The sequence below is a fragment of the Dromiciops gliroides genome, chromosome 4 (assembly GCF_019393635.1).
Source record: "Dromiciops gliroides isolate mDroGli1 chromosome 4, mDroGli1.pri, whole genome shotgun sequence".
In the NCBI taxonomy this organism is placed as follows: Eukaryota; Metazoa; Chordata; class Mammalia; order Microbiotheria; family Microbiotheriidae; genus Dromiciops; species Dromiciops gliroides.
The window spans coordinates 439,031,420-439,059,209 of record NC_057864.1 but is presented as its reverse complement, the minus strand read 5'-3'; the positions used below and the strand labels follow the sequence as shown (position 1 = coordinate 439,059,209).

General features: G+C 42.5%; 1 protein-coding gene across 3 annotated transcripts in view; it reads left to right on the top strand.

Annotated features, from left to right (window-relative positions):
- Positions 1 to 27,790, top strand: part of ADORA3 (adenosine A3 receptor) — a 102,308-nt gene that overhangs the window by 10,107 nt on the left and 64,411 nt on the right. For 2 of the 3 annotated variants that reach the window (XM_044000128.1, XM_044000125.1), the window contains exon 2: positions 23,988 to 24,123. The gene's annotated coding sequence lies outside the window, so the exon portion shown is untranslated. Of the gene's footprint in view, positions 1 to 23,984; positions 24,124 to 27,790 lie in introns of all 3 variants that reach the window. The other variant, XM_044000126.1, reaches the window with a different exon arrangement.

Sequence of the window (27,790 nt, the reverse complement as noted above, 5' to 3'; positions counted from 1 at the left end):
AGAGAAGACAGGGTGGGCTTGCCCACATGGGGAGATCACTGAAGGTAAGAGAAGTCCAGATTGTGACTGGGAAGCCTCTCTTAGGCTCCACCTCCATTCATTGCATCAGTTGACATTATTCTTCATGGCAGTTGGTTGCCTGGCTTCAACCAGCAATACTCAAACTAAGCAATGCCTGTGTGTGATGAGGAAGAATTTTTCCTATTTGAATTTCAAAGGCAAATGGAAGAGGAGGTGGACATGCAGTCTGCTAGGTTCACAAACTGCTTAGCCACAGCTCTGCTCTCTCATATGGTCTTTTTTTGGCAGGGCAATGAGGGTCAAGTGACTTGCCCAAGGTCACATAGCTAGTAAGTGTCAAGTGTCTGGGGCCGGATTTGAACTCAGGTCCTCCTGGATCCAGGGCTGGTGCTTTATCCACTTGGCCACCTAGTTGCCCCCTCACGTGGTCTTTTTTGCCCCAGAGTGAGCCCATGTTCCCCAAGAGCTAGAAAAATGGTGATAGTCAAAGACCAAACTCTCAACATGAGGGGGTAGGAATCCAGCAGTGATTTATCAGTTCAGTTACTTTTCTTTTCTTCTCTTCTCCTTCCCTCGCCTACAAGCTACCATCCCCTTGGGCCCCGGGATAAATTTGATGTGGATAGCATAAAGGGGATCTCCGGGAGGATCCTGGCCTGGGCATGGTCACACATCATTATCTACTGTCACGGAGTTTATTACATTCTAGCCTTTTGGAAATGGGGTGGGGGAAACCTAATGACTTGTCCCTCCTCACCTCTGCTCCAGCCATAAAGTGGGCCCCAGCGAGTCATGGGACTGTTCTAAGAAGGCAGCTTTCTGGTGTTTATTGGGCAGGCTCTCCTCAATTCGAAACTGCCTTGATGGTTGAACACCTCCACTGTCCCTCAGACCTAGGCTGGAGCTTGGAATTCGGAAGGTGTGAAATTGTTTCAATACTCAGGGAATCCTCTGACCAATAAGAAACCTGGCAAGGAACTGAAGCATAACCTGACTCAACGGGAAATGGGTGGGCCTTAACATAGAGGTCTTCTAAGGAGCCTCTTTTTCCTTTCTTGGCTCTCTCTTTTGGCCCCCTTCCCGATGGGGGGAGCGGCAAGCAGCTGACAGAAGTACTTTACTTGCAGGCAGAGGAAAACCCTGAAGTAGCTTTGCTCTCTTTGTCTCTGTGTCTCTCTCTGACTATCTGCAGGTCTGTCTCTCCCCTTCTCTGTTGGAAAGCTTTGAGGGTCTCTTAACAAAGCAGGCCAAAAGGTAATCTAATTCCATCCTCAGTCAGTCAATAAGCATTCATTAAGGGGCAGCTAGATGGTGCAGTGGATAGAGCACTGGCCCTGGATTCAGGAGTACCTGAGTTCAAATCTGGCCTCAGACACTTAACACTTACTAGCTGTGTGACCCTGGGCAAGTCACTTAACCCCAATTGCCCTTCAAAAACCCCAAAAAAACCAAGCAAAAATAAAGATATACTATAAAAAAAAAATAAGCATTCATTAAGTGTGACAGGCACTGTGCTAAGTGCTAGGGATGCAAAGTAAGGCAAATAGAGTCCCTGACCTCAAGAAATTCATAAGTTAATGTAGGAAATGACATGCAAATATAAAAAGATATGTAACAGGGAAGGTAATCTCAGAGGGGAAGGGGCTAGAGGATGATGGGGTTGTGAGGAGAGACCAGCAAAGACCTCTAGGAAAAACTGGGATTTGAGCTGAATCTTGAAGGAAACCAGGGAAGGTCAGAGCAGAAGTGAGGAAGAAGAGCATTCCAGGCATCGGAGACAGCTGTGAACAAGCACAGAGAGGGAGAGGGACATGGAGTGTTGTAAGTAAGCCAGTTGAACTGAATAATGCATGGAGTGTAAAGGGGAGTAAAGTGTTAGAAGATTGGAAGGTATGAAGGGGCTTTTTAAAGAGCTTTAAATGCCAGAAGGCTATATTTAACCCTAGAGGTAATAAGAAGCCACTAGAGTTTATTGAGTAAGGGGTGTGATGGACCTGTGCTTTAGGAAAATCACTTTGACAGCTGATGGCAGATAGATTGGAATGGGAAGAGACTTGAGGCAGAAAGACCAATCACAAGGCTGCTTGTTGTAGTCCCAATGTAAGGTGATGAGAGCCTAACCTAGGATAGTGGCCATATTGACATATACACAACAGATGTGCATTGTTCTGTATAGACAGAAATGAAAAAAAAATTGACAAGAGATTGAATATGTGGGGTAAGTGCAAACGAAGAGTTGAGGGTGATACCAAGGTTATCAGCCTGGGTGAAAACCTTGGAGGACGGTGGTACCCTCAACCGTAAAAAGCAAATTAGAAAGAGGGAAGAGTTTTATTTATTTATTTATTTATTTTTACGGGGCAGTGGGGTTAAGTGACTTGCCCAGGGTCACACAGCTAGTAAGTATTAAGTGTCTGAGGCCGGATTTGAACTCAGGTACTCCTGACTCCAGGGCCGGTGCTTTATCCACTGCACCACCTAGCCGCCCCGAGGGAAGAGTTTTAGAAGGAAAGATAACGAGTTCAGTTTTAGATATTTTGAGTTTGAGATGCCTATGGAACGTCCAGTTTGAGATGTCCAAAGGAAGTTGATAATGTAGGGTTGTCTATGTAGAACTAGGAATCATGTACATAGAGATGATAATTGAATTCATGACAGTTAATGAGGTCACCAAGTGAGATAGTATAAGAGGGAAAAGAGAAGAGGGCCCAGAATAGAACCTTCAGGAGACATCTGTAGTTAGGGTATGTGATGTGGATAATGAGCCAGCAAAGGATACTGAGAAGCAGAGATCTGATAGGTAGGAGCCAAACTGAGAGTTGTGTCATGAAAACCCAGAGATTGAAGAGTCTCCAGGAGGTGAGGGGTATTCAACAGTATCAAATGCTACAGATGGTTTGAGGAGAATGAGGAGTGAGAAAAGAGCATCATGGGGCAGGTAGGTGGTGCAGTGAATAAAGCACCGGCCCTGGATTCAGGGGGACCTGAGTTCAAATCTGGCCTCAGATATTTAACACTTACTAGCTGTGTGACCCTGGGCAAGTCATTTAACCCTAATTGCCCTGCAAGAGAGGGAGAGAGAGAGAGAGAGAGAGAGAGAGAGAGAGAGAGAGAGAGAGAGAGAGAGAGAGATCACCATTAACTTTGGAGAGAGCAATTTCAGTTGAATGAGTAGACTGAAAGCCAGATGACAAAGGGTTGGGCAGTGAGTTGAGGATGGCACTAAGTATAACTTGGAGGATGGTGGTATCCTCAGCAGTAATAGGCAAATAGGACAGAGAGAATAGTTTCAGAAATGATGATAACAGTGGAATAAGAGCATTTAGCTCAGTTGGTTAAAGTATGGTGTTAACATGCCAATGTTATAGGAGTTTGATCCCCACAGTTAAATTTGCACAGAGAAAAACTCTTCCCCCTAAAGCCCAGTCTTGGATCTCTAATCCTGGTCAGCTATCTCACAAATTCATGCTGTTAATACAGTAGATGGTTCAAAACAAATCTCTCACAAGAATAACTCAAGGTGCTCCGTTAGGCCTAGCTCTAAGTCAAATTGTGAAGCAATGTTGAAGACATTGACTACATTTAACCCCCTAGTTGGATACGGAAGATTGCTCCGTTATCTTGCCATCCTTTTAGCAATGGATCTTTGGTAGACTGAACCTCAGTGATTAGACAGATAATTCTGTTTAAGAGACAGAAAAGTACTAAAGAGTTTGAGGTGCCTATGAAACATCCAGTTTCAGATGTCCAAAAGGCAACTGGTAAAGCAGGGACAAGTAAGAAGAGAGTATACATCATCATGTTGTTGTCATCACCATTCATGGGGTTTCAATCTCTTAGTTAATTTGGTTGTTCTTCTCTGGATAACCACCAAATTGCCCGTGTCGTGTTTTAGTTTCCTGGTTCCAAAAATGGAAAGATCATAGCTGCCGTCCCATTTAGGAACTGATTGATTGACTCATTCATTCAACCAATACTTATTGAATGCCTACTCTGTGCAAAGCACTATCCTACATTGCTGTGGGGGAGACAGAAATATATGAAACGTGCTCCCTATCTTGAAATAAGTTGGTCTTGTTGGGATGCTTAGATATACATGAGAGCATATGATTAAATGTCAGATGAATGGAAAATGAGAGGCTTTGACTAGATGATGTCTATGGCCCTTTTCTAGGTTTTCTGATCTATGATTCTGCAATTTGGGGAGTGATAGAGATAATAGGAGAGAGGAAGAAATCATTGGTTGGTCCATCATTTTGAATTCTTGACTCCTCTTTCCTCTCCCACCTGCTCCAAGCAGAATACATAACCTGAGATGATCTTTTCTTTGTCATGTGGAATGCTTACCTGATGATAATAAATAGCATTTATATAACACTTATAGTTTGTAAAAGTGCAAAGAGAGACTCCGACAAGAGTAGCATAATATGGTCTCTAAGGAGCGCTCTGAGCACATTCCTAGGATGTCATGATATCAGTCAAAGTTTCTAGGGTCTCGGGCCTCTGCGTTCCCTTCCTCTTCACTCCTTCCTTCTGATTTCCCTCCTAGAAAAGTTGCCTCGGAAGCCACAAGGCCAATGTCTGATCGTCCTATGAGGTTATCCCCAGGTTGTATGTTGGGCACGCCAGGAAGTCTAATGCCCTTCATCTGCCATTTATGCAGAAAGAATGGTGTTGTGGAACACAATGGATGTTGTCAGACCAAGGTGAGGCAGATATTGTAGGCTATAGTAAAGATGTTTGTCTTGGGTTGCCTAGTAACATGGGGCTGGGTCATTTTTATCCACTCCCCTTCCCCTTCCCTAATGTAGAAAACATGGCCCTTTGGTTGGAAGCCAATCTGGAGCCCCCTGGAGAAGCTGCCATGGAGAAGTCCAACTTCATTAATTATTATAAACCCCAATGGGAAATCAAGCAGGCATAAGGCTGGCACCAAGACCAGTAACACTTCCCCAAGATAAGGAAACTAAACATTTGTTTACTGGGAGCAAATAGTGCCATAAGCACACCCACACAGCCCAGCCCCATCCCAAAGGAAGGACTAATAAATGCCACCTGGACCATAATTTTTGCCCTCACACTGGTCATGAATATTAAACAACCACTGTGGCCAGTGCCTTCCCTCTGAGATTATCTCTCATCTAATTTTTTTTTTTTTTGCAGGGCAATGAGGGCTAAGTGACCTGCCCAAGGTCACACAGCTATAAGTGTCAAGTGTCTGAGGCCGATCTCCCATCTATTTTTATATCTGTCTGTCTAACTCTGTCTGTCTATCTATGTATCTCTGTTTCTATCTGTCTAATAGTTACTTGCATGCTGTCTTCCTCATTAGAATGTGAGTTCCCTGAAGGCAATCACCCTACTTTTGTCTTTCTTCATATTTTCAGTGGTAAGCACTTTAATGTTTGTTGACTGATAATCAACAAAAATTAATTTTTGTGACTGCTTAATTAAGTGACTACCATGTGCCACTTTGCTAGGGGTTGGGAATATAAATGCAAATATGAAATAATTACTGCTCACGTGGAATTTATATTCTAATGCAGGAGACACCAAGTACCTTTATAGCCATATACAAAATAACTATAAAGAATAAATATAGGGACAGCTAGGTGGCGCAGTGGATAGAGCACCGGCCCTGGAGTCAGGAGTACCTGAGTTCAAATCAGGCCTCAGACACTTAACATTTACTAGCTGTGTGACCCTGGGCAAGTCACTTAACCCCAATTGCCTCACTAAAAAAAACCCCAAAAAACAAAAACAAAAAAAAAGAATAAATATAAAATAGTTAAATGCCAGGTAGCTTGGGAGGAAGCTTTGAGGAAAGGCTTTTAATATAGCAGTACTTGAGCTCCATCGTGAAGGAGAGAAATTCTATGTGGCAGAAGTGAGGAAGGAATATCCTCCAGGCATGGAGAACAGCCAGTCTAAAGGTGTGGAACCAAGAAATAGACTGTTGTGACTGAGGCACAGAGAGGCCATTTTGGCTGGATCATAGAGTGTGGGGAGAAGAGGAATGTCTAATGAGGCTGGAGAGAAAGGCTGGGGCCAGGTTGTGAAGGTTTATATCTAATCCTAGAGGCAACATGAAGCCACTGAAACTGATTGAATAGGGGCATTACAAAGAGAGATCTGCACTTAAGGAAAATCTCTTTGGCAACAGTGGACAGTAGTAAACAGACTTGAGATACCAGGTAGGAGGCTGTTGCAGTAGCCTAGGTGAGAAATGATGATGTCCTGAAGTAAGGTGGTGGTTACGTAAGTGGAGGGAAGGTGTCAGACATGAGAGTTGTAATGTCAAGATTTGGTGACTGATTATATAGTTTAAGTGAGAGTGAGGATGGAAATCTGGGTGACTAGAAGAATGGTGGTGCTCTCAACTAGTAGGGAAATTTGGAAGGTGGTCAACCATTGGGGAGGGGAAGGACAATGAATTCTACATTGGATAAATTGAGTTTGAGCTGCCTCTCAGACGTTCAATTTGAAATGTTTAACAGGTAGTTAGTTAGTGATGCAAGACTGGAGCTTTGTAAAGAGTCTAGGAAAGAATATATAAATAAGTCATCTGCATAGAGATGACAATTGAACCACTTAGGTGCTGATGATGTCCCTAAGAGACAAAGTGTGGAGAGAAAAGAAAAGAAAACCCAGGAGAGGGGTTTGCAGGATACCTACAGTTAATGGGTGTCACATGAATGATGAACCAATGAAGGAAACTGAGAAGGAATGGGTGGGAAGAGAATCAGAAGATTCTCTGAAAACTCAGAGATGAGGGAATATCCAAGGAGATAGTGGTCAAATGCATCAGAGATGTCAAGGAGGATAAGAATTAAAAGGAGATCCTTAAATTGGAGTATTTAGAAAATTGTTGAAAATGTTGGAGAGACCACTTTTAGTTCAGTGATGAGATTGGAAGCTAGAATAAAAGGAATAAAATAAGAGTAAGAGTAGAGGAAGTAGAGACACCAACTGCAAATGACTTTTCCCTTTTTTCCCCTTATTTTTACACACATCTAAAATCTATTTTCCCCACTACTTCCTCCTTCTCCCCTCCCTGCCCCAACAAAAAAGGAAAATCTCTCCCAAACAAAACCATAATCAGAAGCTCACATCGTCAAACAAAGCAAATTTCCACAGTGGCCATGCCCCAAAAATGTATCTCTTTCTCTCTTATAAGTTCTTCACCTCTCTGGTGGGAGGTATAGAAGGCTTTTTCATGAATTTTGGCTGAGAGATGAGAAATATAGGATGATAGCAATCATGGTAGACTCTAATGAGGGTTTTGGGAAGATAGGAGAAACCTGGATATGTTTAAAGGAAGCTGCAAAGGAACCAGTAGTTAGGGAAAGATTGACAATTAGAAAGGGGGGAATTATAATGGGGAATCTGCTGTAGAAGACAGGGGTGGATGGGGATCAAAGGTGCGTGTATAGAAGGGTTGGCCTTGTTAAGAAGGGTCATCTTTAGGGGCAGCTAGGTGGCGCTGCAGTGGATAAAGCACCGGCCCTGGATTCAGGAAGATCTGAGTTCAAATGTGAGCTCAGACACTTAACACTTACTAGCTGTGTGACCTTGGGCAAATCACTTAACCCTCATTGCCCTGCCCCCCCCCACTAAGGTCATCTTTTCATTCAAAAGTAGAATAAAGGAGGAAAAGGTGGGGGGAATAAAATCAGGAAGTTGTAAAATGAAGGGGCAGGGTTGTCAGGTGAGGAGGAAGAAGGAAGAGGGAAGAGGGAGTTCTCAGTGTATAGCCAAATTTTTTTTTTTTTGAACTATGAGGCCAGGTCATCAGTTGAGAGGGTGGGAGGAAGTATTGCCGGAGGCTTAAAAGGGCAAGAAAAGGTCTATAATAGCCATTGTGGAAAATGGAATAGAGAATCAGTTAGGGAGGAGTAGAGGTATTGTCTTGTTTCAGTGAATGGCCAGTTGAGATTAGATAACATAAATTTGTACTAGATCCAGTTGGAAGAGGCTGAGATGGTGGAAGTGATCCAAGATTTAGGTCTAGTGAGTAAAGAAAGGAGAAAGGAGCAAGGGAGTCAGGGAGAGTGAAGAGTTGTACTGGTTTAGAAAACTCATATCTATCTTTGTATCTTCTGCAGAACCTGCCAGTGTTTTTGCACACAGTAGGTATTTCATAAATAATGAAATACACGATGTCCCTGGTAATGAATGATTTTTTTTTTGAGTGCTTACCGTGCACACTATATTGTGCTAGAAGGGGTGTGGCGACCCTAGCGATTTGACCCCAAACCCAGGCACATGGTCTAACAAAGGAGATATCCTCCGCAAAGCTTCATTGAAACCACACTTTGTTTTCTTGACTGTCCTTGGAAATTCCTGGATGGAGGGTGGTCATGGATATGTAGCAAACACCAAAAAACACTCTCTCCTCAAGGACCTTCGGACATAGTTGAGAAGGTAAAGAGAGGTCTCAGAAACGATCACAAAAAGCTAACAATATAGGGCTGGAGATGGTAAAAGTGGAACAGATGGGACAGAAAGTATGTGACATAGTTCAAATTCAACAAAACATTTATTAAATGCCTGCACTGGAACAGGCTCTATGATAGGCACCTGAGAAAGACAAAAATGACAAATAGTTGCTGCCTGCAAGCAGCAGCATACTGGAGGAAAACAATAGGATGACAAATTCAGCATAATATTTTTTTTTTCAAAAAAGAAGATGGTTAGAATTTCTTGTTTGTTTTGAAGGAACTGGAGATGTTTAACATGGAGAAGATTTGAGTGGGTGGGTAAGTGGGTGAGAGGGAGAAATACTATCTAAAGTTAGTAGGGATTATGTTGGCTCTGTTTGGCTTTGGAAGGCAAAACAATGAAAAAAGGTGGAAGTAGAGAGATTCCTGCTCTATGTAAAATGATCAGACCTGTCCCAAAGCAGGATGGGCTGCCTTGGAATGAAGTGATTTCCATTCCTGGGGGTCTTCAAGTGGAAACTGTATGACTGACCATTTGTCAACTGGGTTGTAAAGGGGATTCCTGACCAGGTGCACATAGGAAGAGATGTCTTCTGAGACCCCTTTCACCTGACAACCCTTCCCTCTCCTTTTGCCACCCTTTGCTATCGTTCCCTCACCCTTTGCACTTTGATTCTGAACAATATCTTAGAAGCCATTTTTAGTTCCTACTTCAGTTGGTTTATGAGAAACAGCCTCACAAGGACCCCTAAAAATAGCCTTCCAAAATTGTTGCTGAGGTTAGGACATTGGACTCTGCAAAATTAAATTTTCCTATCTAGTACGACTTCTCTACTTGCCACAGGAAGGGAAGGAGGCACCCTCAAATAGATTTCTCCTTCCCTGGAACTATTTTTAAGAAAGACAAATCTTGTCACCCAGCCATCTTCTGATCAAAGGAAATGAGTACAACTAGAGCTGTGAGTCTGGCAGCTAGGAGTGGACTGGCTTCCAAAAACTCCCATTTAATTAAAAATAAAACAAGATATGCCGTGTCTGCTTCCAGGAGAGTTTTCCTCCCACCAAATATTACTTATAATCATAACAGATCAGGGAAAACGCGACGACTCAGGCTCATCCCTTGCATCCTCTGTTTCTTCTGCAGTCTGATTCTTGTATAGACTTCTGATGAGCCATTCTTCCTTCTTCCTGCCTTCTTTCTCCTGTCTCACCACCCACCCCAGAACAATGGAAAACAATACCACCAAGGACCCCTACTGAAGTCGTATTTGGAAGAGGCATTGTGATATAATGGGAAAGGAAATGAGCATTTCTATAGCCTCTAGCATATTCCAGACTCAGTGCCAAGCACATAATACAAATGTCTCATTTGAGTCTTACAGCAACCTGTAAGGCAGGTGCTGTTATTATCCCCGTTTTACAGTTGAGGAAACTGAGGCAAACAAAGGTTAAGTGATTTGTCCACAATTAGTAACTTTCTGAGGTCACACTTGATATAAGGCTTTCTTTTTTTTTTTTAGTGAGGCAATTGGGGTTAAGTGACTTGCCCAGGGTCACACAGCTAGTAAGTGTTAAGTGTCTGAGGCTGGATTTGAACTCAGGTACTCCTGACTCCAGGGCCGGTGCTCTATCCACTGCGCCACCTAGCTGCCCCAATATAAGGCTTTCTTAACTCCAAGCCCAGCACTCTATCCCCTCCACCACCCAGCTGTCTGTATAAGGGCTCAGTGTGGTGTGGGGCACTGGATTTGTGGTTCATAGAATCATAGATTTAGAGCTGGAAAGCCCCGAGACATCATCAACTCCAACCCCTTCATTTTTTAAATGAGGAAACTTAGGCACAGAGAGGTTCAGTGACTTGTCCGGGGTCATATAGCTTAGTAAGCATTTGAGATAGGATTTGAACTCAGGTCTTCCTGGCTCCAGGTACTGTGCTCTATGCACAGTGCTGCCTAAGTGCCTGGAGGATCAGAATTCTGCCATGTGACTTTGGGGAAGGCACTTTCCCTCTGCCGGCCTCTGGTTCTTCATCTGAAAGAATTGTGACAACTACTAGTGATTGTCTCTAAATTTCCCTCCAACTCTTAATCCTAGGCTTTCTTGCCTGTTTCTTCTTTTTTCAAATTTTTTCCCCCTTCTTCAGTTTCTTAGCTTCAAAAAGTCTGTAACTTTGGATCTTTGAGAAGCTTATCCCAAAAACCAATTTGTGAAACGAGAGATCCTCAGGGTAGTTGGACCATATATTACATGAAGGGGAGTAATGGTTAAGGAGCCTGGAAATGTAGGCTGGGATCCATATGGTGAAGAGCAGAGGGCAGCTAGGTGGCGCAGTGGATAGAGAACCGGCCCTGAAGTCAGGAGGACCTGAGTTCAAATCAGGCCTCAGACACTTAACATTTACTAGCTGTGTGACCCTGGGCAAGTCACTTAACCCCAATTGCCTCACTAAAAAAAAACCCAAAAAACAAAAACAACAACAACAACAAAGTCAATCAGAGGAGTATGTATTATATCATAAGAGGCAGAATGCAGCACCTTAATCACCCTAAAGCACAGAACAGGTCAGTTCTGTGCTTTAGGAATATCAATTCTTTTGATAAGAATTACTGGGAAAATTGGAAAGCAATCTGGTAGAAATTAGGTTTAGACCAACATTCCACACCATATTCCACAACAAATTCAAAATGGATAGGAGACCTGGATATTATTAAAAATTAAAAGAAAAACCGATTATCTACCTCTTATACTTATGGGTATGTGATGAATTAACCAAATAAAATAGAAAGGCTATCAAAAAAGACAAAATAGATCATTTCAATTACATAAAATTGAAAATTTTTAACACAAATACAAGTAATACAACTAGAATAAAAAGGGAAGCCGTCAACTGGAGAAAATCTTTATATCAAGTAGCTCTGATAAGGATTTGCTATCCAAAAACATAGAGACAACTAACATACATATGTATGTTCAGAAACATATATATACACATACTTGTGTGGTTATATATGTGTATGTATATATGGATACATATAACAAAAGCCATTGTAGGCAAAGGATATGAACAATTTTCAAAAGACTTGCAAACTTTTAACAACCATAAGAACAAATACTTCCAATCACTAATAATAAGAGAAATACACATTAAAACAACCATTTGGTTCTGCCCCATACCCAGCACACTGACAAAGATGAAAATGAGAATATACAATATTGCAGGGAGTGTGGGAAGACAGTCAGTCTCACTAATGCATTGGTTGGTAGATCTATGAATAGTGCAACTGTTCTGGAAAGTAATTGAGAATTATGCGACTAAAGTGGTTAAAATGTCCCTACCTCTTAAGCCAGAGATTCCACTACTAGGCATACCCCCAAAAGGTAATTGACCCCTCCCCCTCAAAAAAGGCTCACATGCACCAAAATATTTATGGGCGCACTTTTTGTGGTAGTAAAAAATTGTGGGGGCAGCTAGGTGGTGCAGTGGATAGAGCACCGGCCCTGGAGTCAGGAGTACCTGGGTTCAAATCCGGCCTCAGACACTTAACACTTGCTAGCTGTGTGACCCTGGGCAAGTCACTTAACCCCAATTGCCTCACTAAAAAAAAAAAAATTGTGGTACATGGATATAATAGAATATTACTGTGCTGTAAGAAATGACTAGCATGAGGAATACCAAGAAGCATTCAAAGACTGATATGAACTGAAGTAAAGTCAACTTTGCCAGGAAAACATCATACACAGTGACAACAATATAGATGGAAAGAACAGTAACCACAAAATAATTTAACATGGATATTGTAAAATTATAATGTCCAAGCTTGCTCCTGAAAAGAGATATGAGAAAATGCTTCCCCCCATTTCTTTGCAGAAGTAGGGGCCCACATTGTGGAACATTGCATATAATGTAAAATTTTGAGGTGAAATTTTGAGCCTGTCCCAGCCCCTGCCTCTCGTTGCCCCCTTGACCCTGTTAACTGAGTGCCCCCATGCTAAAATAATGTCTTCCCTCCGATGATTATCTTCCCCATTTATCATGTAACCCAACATATCTTATTTGTACATAGTTTGCATGTTGTCTCTTCCAAAAAGTTTGAGTTCACCAGGAACAGGGGTTGGTTTTTCCTTATCTTTGTATCCCTAATGCTCAGCTCAGTGCTTGGCACATAATAGGTTCTTAAATAAATGCTTGTTCACTTAACATTGATTAATTTTCCTAAATTATTTTTCTCTTAAAAAAAAAATCCAAGGGCAGCTAGATGGCGAAGTGGTTAAAGCACTGGCCCTGGATTCAGGAGTACCTGAGTTCAAATCCAGCCTCTGACACTTGACACTTACTAGCTGTATGACCCTGGGCAAGTCACTTAACCCCCATTGCCTGCAAAAAAAAAAATCCGTTTTAGGTGATGACTATCTGGAAGTCAGGGAGGGATAGAGGAGGAAATCTGTGAAATATAAAAAACAAAATATCAGTAAAAATCTATTTAAGAACCAAATAGAAAAAAAATTCAAAAAGAAAAAAAAAATAGAAAATCAAGAGTCCTGGCTCTCAAAAAGCTCACACTGTAATAGGGGAGACAATACCTATAGGAGGAATCTCCTGCAAATGAGATACAAAAGGGGGCAAATAGGTGGCGCAGTGGATAAAGCACTGGCCCTGGATTCAGGAGTAACTGAGTTCAAATACGGCCTCAAACACTTGATACTTACTAGCGGTGTGACCCTAGGCAAGTCACTTAATCCTCATTGCCCTGAAAAAAAAAAAGAGAGATACAAAAGTTTGATGACCCTTAGGGTGCAGCAACAAAGGAGATAATAGTTCATCTTTTCTCAAATCATTTCCATTGGGGAGAAAAATTTTGTTTCTAATGTCGAACTATTTGACCATGTCAAAGACTTTGGTCATGAGAACTTTCCTTTCCTGCTCTTCAGTAGCTGTGGCTACTGAGCAGGTAGCGACCGCACTAAAGGATTGGCAGAGGCAATTTTTCAGGGTCCAACTCCACAAGGGTTGAGTCTTTAGATGATGGATGTGGGGGGCTGGGCTGAAAGAAGGGCTAGTGCTTTGGGTGGGGTGCTGCTATTTCTGGGGCTCTTAAATCCTGGGCCATCTCCAGCAGAGTCTGAAGGGAGATGACAGTCAGTGGTTTGGCCCATCTGACACATGCTACTTCCTGTCTTTTCTTCAGGGTTCTTTGCTATTCCAGTTAGGCTGACTTGACTGCCCTGCTGATGGCAGTTGGTTGGCAGTTGGTGGTTGTAGGGGTGTTGGCTCTTTCTCTGCAGGGGTTGCTCCCCTAAATGATGGCTGTGGTGGCTGACCTGAAAGCAAGGTCATCAGTCTGATGGAATATATTGCATAGAGAACAACAGGTAAGCCAGTATAGTTGGACCATAGATTACATGAAGGGGAATAAATGAACCTGGATATGTAAACTGGAACTATATTGTGAAGGGCTTTAAAGGGGAGTGGCATATTCAGATCTGTACTTTAGAAATATCAATTTGGCAACTGTGTGGAAGATGGCTTGGAGGTTAGAAAGGATCTGAGTCAGGAAGATCCATTAGGAAGCTATTGGAAAGATGAGGTGAGAGCTGATGATGAGAGTTTGAATTAGTTAAGAGAAGGGGGATGGATTTCAGAGATATTGTAGATCAATTTACAAGCAAAAGTTATTTATTAAATAGACATTGTACTGGGCACCGTCGTTAACAAACTTTGGTGACTGATTGGATATGAAGGTCAAGGGAGAGGGAAGAGTTGACAGTGATTCTGAAGCTATAAACCTGCCTGATTGGAAAAATAGTGGTACCCTCTGCAGAAATAGAGAAGTCAGGAAAAGGGGAAGAATTGAAGGGAAAGATCTTAAAATCATGTTGAGATTGAGATGAATGAAGGACATACAGTTGCGTAGATACGGGAGGTAGTTGATGATAGGCAGCTGGAAATTACTTGCTCCAGAGAGTAAACTGTAGAGATAGAGGATGTTTTCTCTTTATTGCTACACAAAAAAGTTCCTTGAGAGGTTGGGGAGTGGGGTGGGGGAAGGGTGGGGATGATGGAATGGATAGGATGGAAGGTTCCATGGCAGTTGGCTGAGGTGGCCACCAATTGGCACAGAGAATTGGGGTTGAAGAAACTCTAGAAGGATCCTCTGTTGGAGAAGGAAAGGAAGGAGGTGCCAGGTAGGAGAATGAATGGGAGGAACAGCCAGAACAGGCTGTTGCTACTCCAGGCTCTCCACCTGCAGGCAAAACATATTGGGAAGGGGAGGAGCTTAATTTGTTTATTTAAAAATATATAACTCAGGGGCGGGTGGCTAGGTGGCACAGTGGATAAAGCGCCAGCCCTGGATTCAGGAGTACCTGAGTTCAAATCCGGCCTCAGACACTTGACACTTACTAGCTGTGTGACCCTGGGCCCCCATTGCCCCACCAAAAAAAAAATATATATATATATAAAACTCAGAGCTCTTTTGAAATCTTGAATGGATCCTTCCTTCTGGAACCTCAAAGATCCTGGCCCTAACTTTGGAAGCCTCTAGGGAAATTGGAGGGGATAGAGCCATGTCAAGAAAGGAGGGAAAGGCATACATCAGGGAAATGGAATGGAAACAAAGATTTTGTGGGGGACCGCAGTAAAGCAACCTTCAGAATTAGGAAGAACAATCACTTTATTAAACACTTTATGTGTTTTCCTTTATTGGTAATAACTCTTTTTTTTTTTTGAGGGGCAAGGAGGATTAAGTGACTTGCCCAGGGTCACACAGCTAGTAAGTGTCAAGTATTTGAGGGCAGATTTGAACTCAGATCCTCCTGAATCCAGGGTCAGGGCTTTATCCACTGCAGTGCCACCTAACTGCCTCCTATTGGTAATAACTCTTATTTCCATAGCACTTTAAAGTTGCAAAGTGTTTTCCTCACAACAGAGTAGAGCAAATATTATTCCCATTTTATGAAGGAGGAAACAGGCTGTTTCCTACTGTCACAAGGCTAGCAAGTGTTATAGACAATGAACAGATTCCATCTTCAGAGCTCTTTTTGTGACATCACACCATCTCCTGCCCAGGTCCATGTCCACCCTGATCTATAGCTAGCCTGGAAGTCCTGGCTTGGGAGCAATAACTCATATAATCCCCCTGACTGTGGTACTAGGTGTGGTGCCCAGTAAATACTTGTTCATAGATCAATCTGGAGATGAGAGGGAAGCAGAGAAAAAAAAATAGGAAAATTTAAATCTGCCCCCAATTTTTCCCTCTCAATTTATCAAAGGGACACGAAGGATTTATTGCTGTTCAATCTAGGATGAGCCTTAGTTATCACAATGAAGACAAACTCCTTCTAGTTTCCAGCCTCAATCCTATCTGAGAAGCGGTCCTGGGTTTAGTTCAATGTTTGGGAGGGGAAGAAAGGCAAAGCATGCTTGAGAGGCTGGTGGAGGAATGCTGGGAGATGTGGGTAGACCCTGGAGCTTGACTTTACATGGAGACAATTCAGTTCAATTTAATTCAAGTAGTTAGTGCCAACTGTATGCAAGTCACCGTGTTAAACCCTAGGTTTAGAAAGATGAAAATAAAAAGTCCCTGACCTGAGAAGCATATATTTTTCTACAGAGACAAACAACATAGACACAGATAATCATATGCAAAATATATACTTAAGCATATATCACTTAAAGTAAGGAGACCCGACCTCTGATTTCCTTGGTAGGGGTAATTACTGGCTTAGCAAATGCCTTCTACCAGTATAGGTTAGCACCTTCTCTGCTACTTACAGCTGTAGAGAGCTAGGTAGCGTACTAAGAGGTTGAGCCACTTTACAGCCAGTATTTGTCAGATGTGTACTTAGCTCAGGTCCTCTTAGCTATAAGACTAGCTTTCTCCATGACACCACACTGCCTCTCTTATAGAAAGTAAATGCAAAGTAATGTTGGGGTCTGGAATACAGTGGGAGAAGTTCTTTTGTCGATTAGTCATGTGTGACTTTTCATGACCCCATTTAGGGTTTTCTTGGCAAAGATACTGAAGTAGTTTGGCATTTCCTTCTCTAGCTCATTTTCCAGATGAGGAAACTGAGGCAAACAGGGTAAAGTGACTTTTCCAAAGTCACACAGCTAGTAAGTGTCTGAGGCCAGATTTGAACTCAGGAAGATGAGTCTTCCTGACTCCAGGCCCAGTGTTCTATCCACTGCACCCATGTAGCTACACGTCAGTGAGAGAAGACCTCTAATAATTGAGGGGGAATCAAAAAAGACCTCTAGACATAAGTCCCACTAAACAAGGGGTCAACCTAACCTGAATGGAGAAATCTGCCGATTGCTATCAATATTTCTGAATGGGGGGTGGGAGGGGTTAGAATATTCTAGTCTGGGGTAGCAAGGGTCCTTTCTGTCTTCTTGCTCACCTTGTGACCCTGAGCAGGTTGCTCAGTCCTTGGGTCTTGGTTTTTCCGGTCTGTCCCTTTATGAAATGAGGTGATCAAGAATGATGGCCAACTACACAGGGGAATGTCTGGCTAAATTAATACTTGTTTATCTGGGAGATGCTTTGAAGATGAAAAGCCTTAAGTGCTATTTTTCCCATTCAGGGAGTGGCACCCCAAAACAAGGCCACCATCAGAGGCCCTTAGAGCCAAATGGCTAGTGGACAGGGCTAAAGATGGTTAACAGGCTGAGGGAGGTGGGGAGGAAGAGGAGGGAGGGAGGGGGGAGATGTATTTCCAGATATGCCTGAGCTAAAGCTCTCAAGACACATTTTATCCTGAGTCAAAAGAGAAAGAAGTGTGATAGCAACAGATACTATCACTGTGTTTGGAGATAGATGACTGTACCAGGTCAAAGAAACATTCCTAGAATCTGAAGTTCTGAAGTTGCCATTGGCTATAACTGGATCAACTGATCAATGAGAAAGTAGTTATTATGGAAGTACTCTAATAATAATGCCAGTTCACATTTATGTAATACATGAGAGTTGGCAAAGCGCTTTGCGTTCCCTATCTGATTTGATCCTTACAACAACCCTCTGAGGTGCGTGCTATTATTATCTCCAATTTTTTTTCTTTTTTTGGACCACACAGTGATTTCAGAGTGGTAGGCAGCTCAGGGAGGACACTCCCTCTGCAACTGTTCTGCAATTTGTAATCCTGGAGACCTGTCTCCGGCTCTGGGAGCTAGCCCAGGATCCTTTGGCTAACAAAGGTCTAGGTGTATTTGGAAGGCAGGTCTTCCTCATTCCAGGTCTGACCACCAGACTAAAGGGCTCCAAAATAGAGGCCCTGCGGTCCTGGGGAGATGTGGTGTGATTCCCCAGGGGTTCGGGATTAACCAGTGGAAGGGTAGGAAGATGAGTCTCACCTCACCTTTCCATGATAGCCAATCAAAGGCTACCCAAGGGGATGATTCTCCTCATTGCTCAACATTTACACTCTGCCCAGCCCCACCACTGGCCTCCTATGGCTTGTGACAGGTCTGTTAGCACCTGGGGCATTTATAACCTAATCTGACCCAGGACCCTGAAAGCAGCTGCACAGGCAAAAGTGCCCCCCTTCCTTTCCCCAAGTCCTTCTCACCCTCTGCCCTGCCCCCCACCCCCACCCCATTACTTCTTGGTCTCAGCAGGTGCTAGTTTCTGGGCTTTGGGGCAATGGCCAATGAGTAAGACCCCACCCTACCCTTTTCGGTAGGTGAGAATGAGTCATCCAGGATGAACTAGCTTAGCTGTGTTGCAATCTGCATAGCCCATCTCATTACATTATCCGCCAAATCCATATCCATCACTGTCCAAGGCACCCCCATCCTGCACTTCCACTCAGGCCGCACCTAGGAACGATGGTCAGATTTTATCATTTCTACGGCATCATTTCTCACATCCATCCCCTTCTCCACTCGTGCAGCCTTGACTCGAATTAAAGCCCCAGTTCACCCCTTCCCTAGATGATTGTAATCGAGACTTCTTCAAGTCTCTCCCTTCTCTGAACCAGCCTCCACATAGCTGCCTAAGGGATTTTCCTGACCATGTTACTATTAGGCTTCTCGGTAAATTCCAAAGGTTCCCTATTGACTCTGAGATCAAATATCTTACTTTTAAACCTTTTAAAAGTTCTCTTTTTGTGTGTGGGTTTTATAATGTAAATGGTAACGACAATACGTTAGTGGTTGTTGTTCAGTCATGTCTGTGGACCAAGGAATACCAAAAGGATCCAAAGGGTTTTCTTGGCAAAGATGCTGGAGTAGTTGGCCATTTTCTTTTCCAGTGGATTGAGACAAACAGAGGTTAAGTGACTTGCCCAGGGTCACACAACTAGGAAGTGTCTGAGGCCAGAGTTGAACCCAGTTCTTCCTGACTCCAGGTGTGGCACTCTATCCACTGAACCATCTAGGGTGTATGTGTGTGTGTACATACATATATACAGACACATACACACGTATAAATATATGTATGTGTATGTATATGTGTGTGCATATATATAAAAATTTCTTTTACGGATAGCATGCGTGATCAAAAAACTTTAGAGCTCAATAGGCCAGATGACTTTGCTTCCCAAATAACATCTAGAATTTATATTTATTTAGTGCTTTAAGGTTTTCAAAGCCCTTTGGAAATATGATCCCATTTCATCTTCACAACAACCTTGAGAAGTAGGTTCTATTACTATCTGTCTGAGGCAGACAGAAGTTAAGTGATTTGCCCAGGTTCATATAGCTGGCAAATGTCTAAAAGCTGGATTTGAATTCAGGTTTTCCTGATTCCAGGCCCAGAGACCTAGCTGCCACTCCAAATTCCCTAAGTGCTTTAAGGTGTGTAAAACACATAGGACAGAAGTGGGGTGCTTTTTGTGATCCTTTGTGTGTTTCAAGCTGGCTCAGTGGACGGAGCGTGACCCCATTTAGGGTTTTCTTGGAAGAGATTTTGGAGTGGTTTGCCATTTCCTTCTCCAGCTCATTTTACGGATGAGGAAATGGAGGCAAATAGAGTGAAGTGACTTGCCCGGGGGGTCACACAACTAGGAAGTGTCTGAGGCCAGAGTTGAACTCAGTTCTTCCTGACTCCAGGTGTGGCACTCTATCCACTGTTGCCATCTAACTGCCTTGACTCAGGCCCTATTAACTGTGTGATCACAGGTGAGTCATTATCTGTCCCAGGGAATTAATATCCTCATCTGTAGGATAGGGATAATATTATTTGCCCTACTAATTACCTCACAGAGTTGTTGTGAGGAAAGATCTCAGTTTTATAAGGTGACATCATTTCATGAGTGGGTAAAAAAATGAGTTCGATGTTTGGGGAAGACAGTAAAGAGTCTGGCTTGAGTAGAGGCATCGTTTTGTTGGGGAATAACAGCAGAGAAGAGGAGATAAGGCAGGCGAAAATGATAGAGGGTCCTGAAAACAAGGCAGAGGAATTTAGATGTGATGCAGCAGGAATTAGTGAGAGATTATGGATTTTGAAGCAGAAAAAAATCACATGATAAAAGCAGGGTTTAAGAAGATTAGTCTGGTAGCAGCATATAGGATAGATCTGAGCATGGAGATAAGGGAGGCATGGAGAATAAAGAGAGGAAGTGTCAGTTTATTTGGCTAGAAGTTCATTCGTACATAACAAATATTTCTTTTTAAAACATGGATTTTTATTTATTTTGTTAAATATTTCCCAAATACATTTTAAAAATTATTAACATCCATTTTTTAAAATTTTGAATTCCAAATTCTCTCTCTCCTACCCTCTCCCATCCTTTCAGAAGGCAAGCAATGTATTAATGATACAAGTGAAGTCATGTAAAACACACATATAGTCATGTTGCAAAAGAAAAAACACATAAAACCCAAGAAAAATAAAGATGGTGAAAAAAAGTAGGCTTCAATTCATCAGTTCTCTCTGTGGGAGGTGGAGAGCATTTCACATCATGGGTCCTTTGGAATTGTCTTGGATCATTGTCTTGATCAGAGTAGCTAAGTCTTTCACAGTTGATCGCCTTTACAATGTTGCTGTTACTATGTACAAGGTTCTCCCAGTTCTGTTCACTTCACTTTGCAACAGTTCATGCAAGTCTTCCCAGATTTTTCTGAAAGCATCCTGCTCATCATTTCTTATAGCACAATGTTATTCCCTCACAATCATGTATAACAACTTGCCCATTCCCCAGTGGTTGGGCATGCCCTTGATTTCCAATTCTTTGCTATCACAAAAAGAGTTGCTGCAAATAGCTTTGTACAAACAGGTCTCCCCCCCCCCCCTTTTCTTTGATCTCTTTAGGATACAGACCTAGTGATGTCAGCAAATATTTCTTCAAGACCTACCTTGGGCAAGTTGAGGGTGGATACATGAAGGGCTGGTCTTGCAATTAGGAAGATGTAGCTTAATTTAAGTACTGCTTCTGATTCATATTGGCTATTCGACCACGGGAAAGTCGCTTCAACTTTTAGAAGTTCCCCTGGCTACACTCTAATAGTATAAGTGGCAGGAGAATCATGGATCTGTATCGCTGGTGAGAGTTGCACACTAGGAGTCCCAAACAATGATGGTTTGTGGTATGAGATGAAGAGAAAAAGCTGTTATCTGTAGGTAGTCTGAACTCCAAATGGCAGAGAATCAATAGAGGGAGGCTGATTGAGAGTCTGGAAGTGGCATCAGGAAGCATGGGCAAGGTGGAGCATCTCTGTTTGTTTAGAGGAGGGGAAGGTGAGGACCCTGTGGGAGAAGGCAGCAGCATGGCGGGGTGGGGGGGGCACTTGGAATCTTTCAGGATAAGAGCTGTTTGTTAAGGGGGGAGAAGGCAGAGGGAAGAGGGAAACACCTACAATGAGGCAGGGTGCAAATGAGGATGATCTGCTCACATCTAGTGTGGAAACCAGGAAAAGAACAGTGGGATGGGGGGGGGGGGCGCTCAGGGGGGAATGGTGGTTCATGTTAAAAGTAGGTAAAGAAGGAGCATTGGAGTGACGGGATATTATTTCTCATGGTGTAAGGGAAGTTAGGTGACTGAGAAGGCTAAAGGGTCATGTCCATGTATGTGACGTGTATGTAATATGTAAAGCCAGTGTATGACCTCTATGAGATGCATAATATGTCTTGCCTACCTTCTAGGCTTGTGGTGAGATTAAAGTGAGCTAATATTTATAAAGAGCTTTGTGAACGTCAGAGAGCTATCTAAATGTTAGCTATTATTATTATTACATGTAACAATATGACATCATTTTGTTGTTCATTCACTCTTGCTGACCCTGTGCACCACATGCAGCATGCCAGTGCTGTTCATGGGGTTTTCTCAGCAAAGATACTGGAGGGGTTTGGCGTTTTCTTCTCCAGTGGGTTAAGGTAAACAGAGGTTAAGTGACTTGCCCAGGATCAAACAGCTAGTAAATATCTGAGGCTAGATTTGAACTCAGGTCTTGCTGACTCCTGGCCCAGAGCTCTATCCACTGAGCTACCTATCTGCCTCTAATGTAATTTAATAATATATGATGTAATGATCCATAATAATATATAATCATCATCATCACCACCATTCAACTGTTGTCATTTGACCTTCGTTCTCGAAGAGGACCAATGACGTCGTAGGTGATGTCTTGCCTTGTACGTGAATTGGATTTAAGTGAGGCAGAGCAGTGCAAAGCTGTCAGCTTCACTATCTCCTCTAGAACCTTGGAAGTCCATACTTGACTGTGGATCACTTCGAGTAGGTCAGACCATGCATGATGGTCTAAATGAAATGACATCGTGATTGCTTGTGCTTGTAGGCCTCTTCCTCTGAATCGGGATGTGAAGATGGCTTGGAGGTCTTTCTCACTGAGGCCAGGGCCCCCAGTCAGAGGATCAGGCTCTGCTCTACCTGGGGGGTCTCCAGGATGATTTGACAGCACTGGGCCTTCTTTCCCTCCCTGTCCTTTCTTTGCTGTTTGCAGAATTTCTATGGGGGAGAAGTCCAGCCAGCATGACTGACTTCTCGCTGGCTCCCCTCAGTTTACTGTCAGCCCTTCCCACCCCCTCCCCATTCCCACACTACCATTTTTCAACCTGAAGAGAAAGGGACTGGGAGGAGGGAGGAAGACAAACTCTAGTAGAGTCTGAGAGGCTCTGGGTAAAATCAGTCCCCCCTGTACTCCACTTCAGCACCTTCATCTATTGCCTCAACTCAGGTGAGAGCATTTTGGGTGCTTGTGTATTTTAGAGGGATGTTTGTGGGTTTGCAAAAGCTTTACTTATAAAGAAAGAGGACCAGTGATTCTACGTGAATACCCAAGACCAAGCAGTTGGGTGGCTTAGCCAGTTAGAGTATTGGATTCAGAGTCAGGAAGATTAGAATTCAAATCCTGCCTTCATCTAACTGTAGGACCCTGGGTGAGTCAATTCAACACCCTTGGCCTCCCCTGTAAATCAGGAATACTAATGCTCTCAGTTTCACAGGCTGTTGTGAGGCTGTGGGATGATATTGGTGAAATGCTTTGTCAGCCTTAAGGCCTAGACCTGTAATGTTGGTTATCATTTTTATGTGACTGTGGCAGAACAGAAGCTACACCTCAAACATCTGCATTTTGATTCCTGGTTCCTACCACCACATCACTTCAGATCATTTCAATTTAATTCAATTTGACAATCAGTGATTAAACGCCAGTGACATGCTACTGTGCGGCGTCCTGAGCATATAAAGATCAGAATGATACAGTCTCTGTCCCTAAGGAGTTTACATTCACTTGGAGGGGAGGGGGATAGGAAACATTCAGAGAGAAGTCAAATACAAAGTATGCTGCAATGGAAGCCAAGAAGAGAGCTAGGTAATTGTCCTTGGAAAAGTGAGAAAAGGAGCTGACACTGTCTGGCAATGCTAGCTCCTCTGAGTCCAAGGGGAAATGGATTAGAGGATCATAGGATAATCAATTTATTAGCAAGCATTTATTAAGGGTCTGTTGCATGCCAAGCTCTGGGGACACAATGAATGACATAATCCCTCCCCTCAAGGAGCTTACATTGATCTGTTGTGAAAGAGACCTTAGAGGCCCCTAGTCTAACCCTCTCATTTTACAACTGAGGGGACCTAAGGCCCAGATTGGATAAGTGATTTTCTCAGAGGTCAGCATTAAATGGTAAGTTCCTTGAGGACAAAGATTGTTGTTCCTCTCTTTTTATATCCCCAGTGCTTAGCATATTTCCTGTCACGTAGTAGGTGCTTAATAAATGTTTATTGACTGACAGGTTTCACAGTTAGTGGGCCTATTCTCCTAGTACATCTTAGACTGTATTTTGACCTTTGTGGGCTCAATAGTATATATATATATACACATGCATGTACATGTATGTGTATATATACACACACGCATATGTATGTATACACACGTGTGCATATATGTATATATACACACATGTATATGTATATATAAAAGAAGCCCAGGCCAATTCCTGTTTCACAAGAAGCCAGTTCTCTCCCTGGAAATCCTTTTGAATTAGATTCAAGGCCCAGAACAAATTGCTATTACTTCCACCTGCATAGATGGATAGATAGAAAACAATTTTGTGTTTGTTTTTGATTCAGCAGAAAGGAGCTGAGCTGGTGGAAGCATCAAGCCCCGCACAGCCATACAGCTGACCGATAATACCACTCCAGGCCCTGTTGTAGCTGTGAGGTACGTGCTTCCAAGGCTGGTAACCCTACAAGGAGCAGAGACCAAAAGGTAATTTTCTTTAAGATGATGTGTCTGCTCCACGGGCTGTGGCTGAATCTTGTGTATGGGGCTAGAGGGTTTCTTTGAAGGATAAGGAAGAAGGACTTCTAGCTAGGTAGAAATTACCATGGCTTCATTCATTGCCTATTGGACTAGGTAACGTGTGCTGCAACACGGCCCCTGAAGATGGGGCTACTAAATCAAGGGCAAGCTGAACTGTTAGTGGCCAGAAAAGTACACAGAATCCAGGACCTGAAGTCAGGAAGACCTGGGTTCAAATCCTGCCTCCAAAAGGCAGTGGGCAAGTCACTCCCTCATAAAATAAGGCAAGTGTTAGCATCTATCTCATTGGGTTGTTGTAGGGGGTCATTGGATGAGGGACTTTGCAAACCTTAAAGTGCTCCATAAATGCTAGCTATTATCATTTTTTATTAAATCCACCAGACTGACAGTTCCTTCAGAGAAGAAACTGTTTTGATTTCGACTTTGTATTTCCATTGCCTAGTGTGGTATCTGAGGTGGTTAGGTGGTACAGTGACTAGGGCACTGGGCCTGGAGTCAGGAAGATCTAAGTTCACATCTGACCTCGGACACTTAGCTGTGTGAGCCTGGGTAAGTCACTTAGCCCCTATTTGCCTCAGCTCATCATCTGTAAAATTGGAGACACACTAGAGAAGGAAATGGTAAAGCACTCATATCTTTGCCAAGGAAACCCTAAGGAAAATGCCCATGGGGTCATATAGAGTCGGATACAAGTGGACTACTTAACAACTATGCAGAGCCTGGCACCTAGATAGTGCTTAATAAATACTTGCCAGAATCAGAGAAGAGAAAGGAATTAAAGGAATTAGAATAGGCAAGGAGGAAACAAAACTATCACTCTTTGCAGATGATATGATGGTATACTTAAGGAATCCTCGAGAATCAACTCAAAAATTACTTGAAACAATTAACTTTAGCGAAGTAGCAGGATATAAAAAAAATCCACATAAATCATCAGCATTTCTATACATGACCAACAAAGTCCAGCAGCAAGAGATAGAAAGAGAAATTCCATTTAAAGTAACAGTAGATAATATAAAATACTTGGGAGTCTACTTGCCAAGACAAACCCAGGAACTCTATGAACACAACTACCAAACACTTTTCAAACAAATCAAATCAGATCTAAATAATTGGAAAGATATCAGTTGCTCATGGATAGGCAGAGCTAATATAGTAAAAATGACAATACTGCCTAAATTAATTTACTTATTCAGTGCCATACCAATCAGACTACCTAAAAATTATTTTATAGAGCTAGAAAGAATAATAACAAAATTCATCTGGAAAAACAAAAAATCAAGAATATCCAGGGAAATAATGAAAAAAAATTCAAAGGAAGGTGGGTTAGCGGTACCAAACCTGGAGCTCTACTATAAAGCGGCAGTCATCAAAACTATCTGGTACTGACTAAAAAAAAGAGTGGTAGATCAATGGAATAGGCTAGGCTCAGGAAATGCAGTAGTAAATGACACTAGTAATGTAGTGTTTGATAAACCCAAAGACTCCAGCTTCTGGGATAGGAACTCAGTATTTGACAAAAACTGCTGGGAAAACTGGAAGATAGTATGGCAGAAATTAGGCATAGACCAACATCTTACACCTTATACTAAAATAAGGTCAAAATGGATACACGATTTAGACATAAGAGGTGATACCATAGGTAAATTAGGAGAGAAAGGAATAGTCTACCTATCAGATCTTTGGAAAGGAAAACAGTTTTTGACCAAACAAGAGATAGAGTATATTATAAAATGCAAAATGGATGATTTTGATAACATTAAATTAAAACATTTTTGTACAAACAGAAGCAATGCATCCAAAATTAGAAGGGAGGCAGAAAGCTGGGAAACAATTTTTGAGGCCAGTACTTCTGATAAAGGCCTCCTCTCTAAAATATATAGGGAACTAAATCAAATTTATAAGAACCCAAGTCATTCCCCAATTGAGAAATGGTCAAAGGATATGAACAGGCAGTTTTCTGATGAAGAAACCAAAGCTATCTATTCCCATATGAAAAAATGCTCTAAATCTCTAATGATTAGAAATAAATAAATAAATACTTGCCAGATTGAATTTATTGTGTGTTAGCATAGTGCCAGGCATATAGTCAGTGCTTAATGCATGCTTATTGATTGATTGGAAGGAAAGGCTCTCTATAAATATATAATATGGGTAAGGATTGACTTGCCCATAACAGGCCTTCTAGGCACACTTTCCAAGAGCCCTCAGATGTGAAATGATGGATTGAATCAGGGGCCATGCCCTTGGGCAGGAAAGAAAGGAGAGGGAGAGCCAAATGGAAAGGAGAGGTTAAAAAGTGTTTCTGGATTAGTATTTCCTTCCACAATTGGATATTCTGCCACAAGGGCCCTGGGATTCTGCCATCCTGAAGCTTCCCCTAGAGAAGATCTGCTCCCTTGTCTTAGCGCCACAAGCACTTGGACCTATTCATTCAACATTTATTAAGCACCTGCTGTGTACCAGGCACTGCACCAAATACTGGAACTTTATTGGGGGGACCAAAGGCAAAAATCCCTGGCTGGCTTATACATGCACAATTCATCTGTTCTTTTGCATGGACATCTCCATAGCTCACGGCAAACATAGGGTCATACTTCAGAAGACAGTTTCCTAGGATCGTAGATCTAGAGCTCCAAGATTGTCTACTCTGACTTTTCTTTTTCATAGATAGGGAAACTGAGGAGTAGGGAGGTGAAGGGACTTGCCCAAGGTAATAAAGTGCAGAGGTAGGATTTGAACTCAGCCAGTGTTCTTCCCACTGTGCCACAACACTGCCTGTAGATTTGGGTACCCTAAAAAGGCTTTCTTTTGATAGACTGGTAGATGTTGTCATCAGGGTCCCACAACCCCCAGCTACTAGGGACCCCTCTGCTACTGGCACACCCAACCTAATGGGGAATGGTGATATCTCAGGAGATGAGGTCGAGGACAGAGCTGTGACCTTGTGATAGCGATTCAGCACCACCCAAGTCCTTTAAGATTCTGACATCTCCGTTCTTGACTCTTTAATATTTCTTTCTTTTCTTCTTCTTCTTCTTCTTCTTCTTCTTCTTCTTCTTCTTCTTCTTCTTCTTCTTCTTCTTCTTCTTCTCCTTCTTCTCCTTCTCCTTCTCCTTCTCCTTCTTCTTCTTCTTCTTCTTCTTCTTCTTCTTCTTCTTCTTCTTCTTCTTCTTCTTCTTCTTCTTCTTCTTCTTCTTCTTCTTCTTCTTGCAGGGCAGTTGGGGTTAAGTGACTTGCCCAGGGTCACACAGCTAGTAAGTGTCAACTGTCTGAGGTCGGATTTGAACTCAGGTCCTCCTGAATCCAGGGCCAGTGCTCTATCCACTGCGCCACCTAGCTGCCCTTCTTGACTTTTTAAAAAAAATTTATTTTCCAAAATATATGTAAAAACAAAATTTTAACATCTGAAGTTTTGGGTTTTTTGACTGTTTTCTCCCTCTTGACTTTTTTATGAGAAACTTTGGGGTACAGGAAAGGCACCTGATTTGTAATTGAGAAGACCTGAGTTCAAATCCTGACTCGGTCCCTGGGCCAACTCACTGGGCCTCATTTTTTCCCCCATGATATGTGAAGACTCTAGACTTCTCTGGACTCTAAGGTCCCTTTCAGC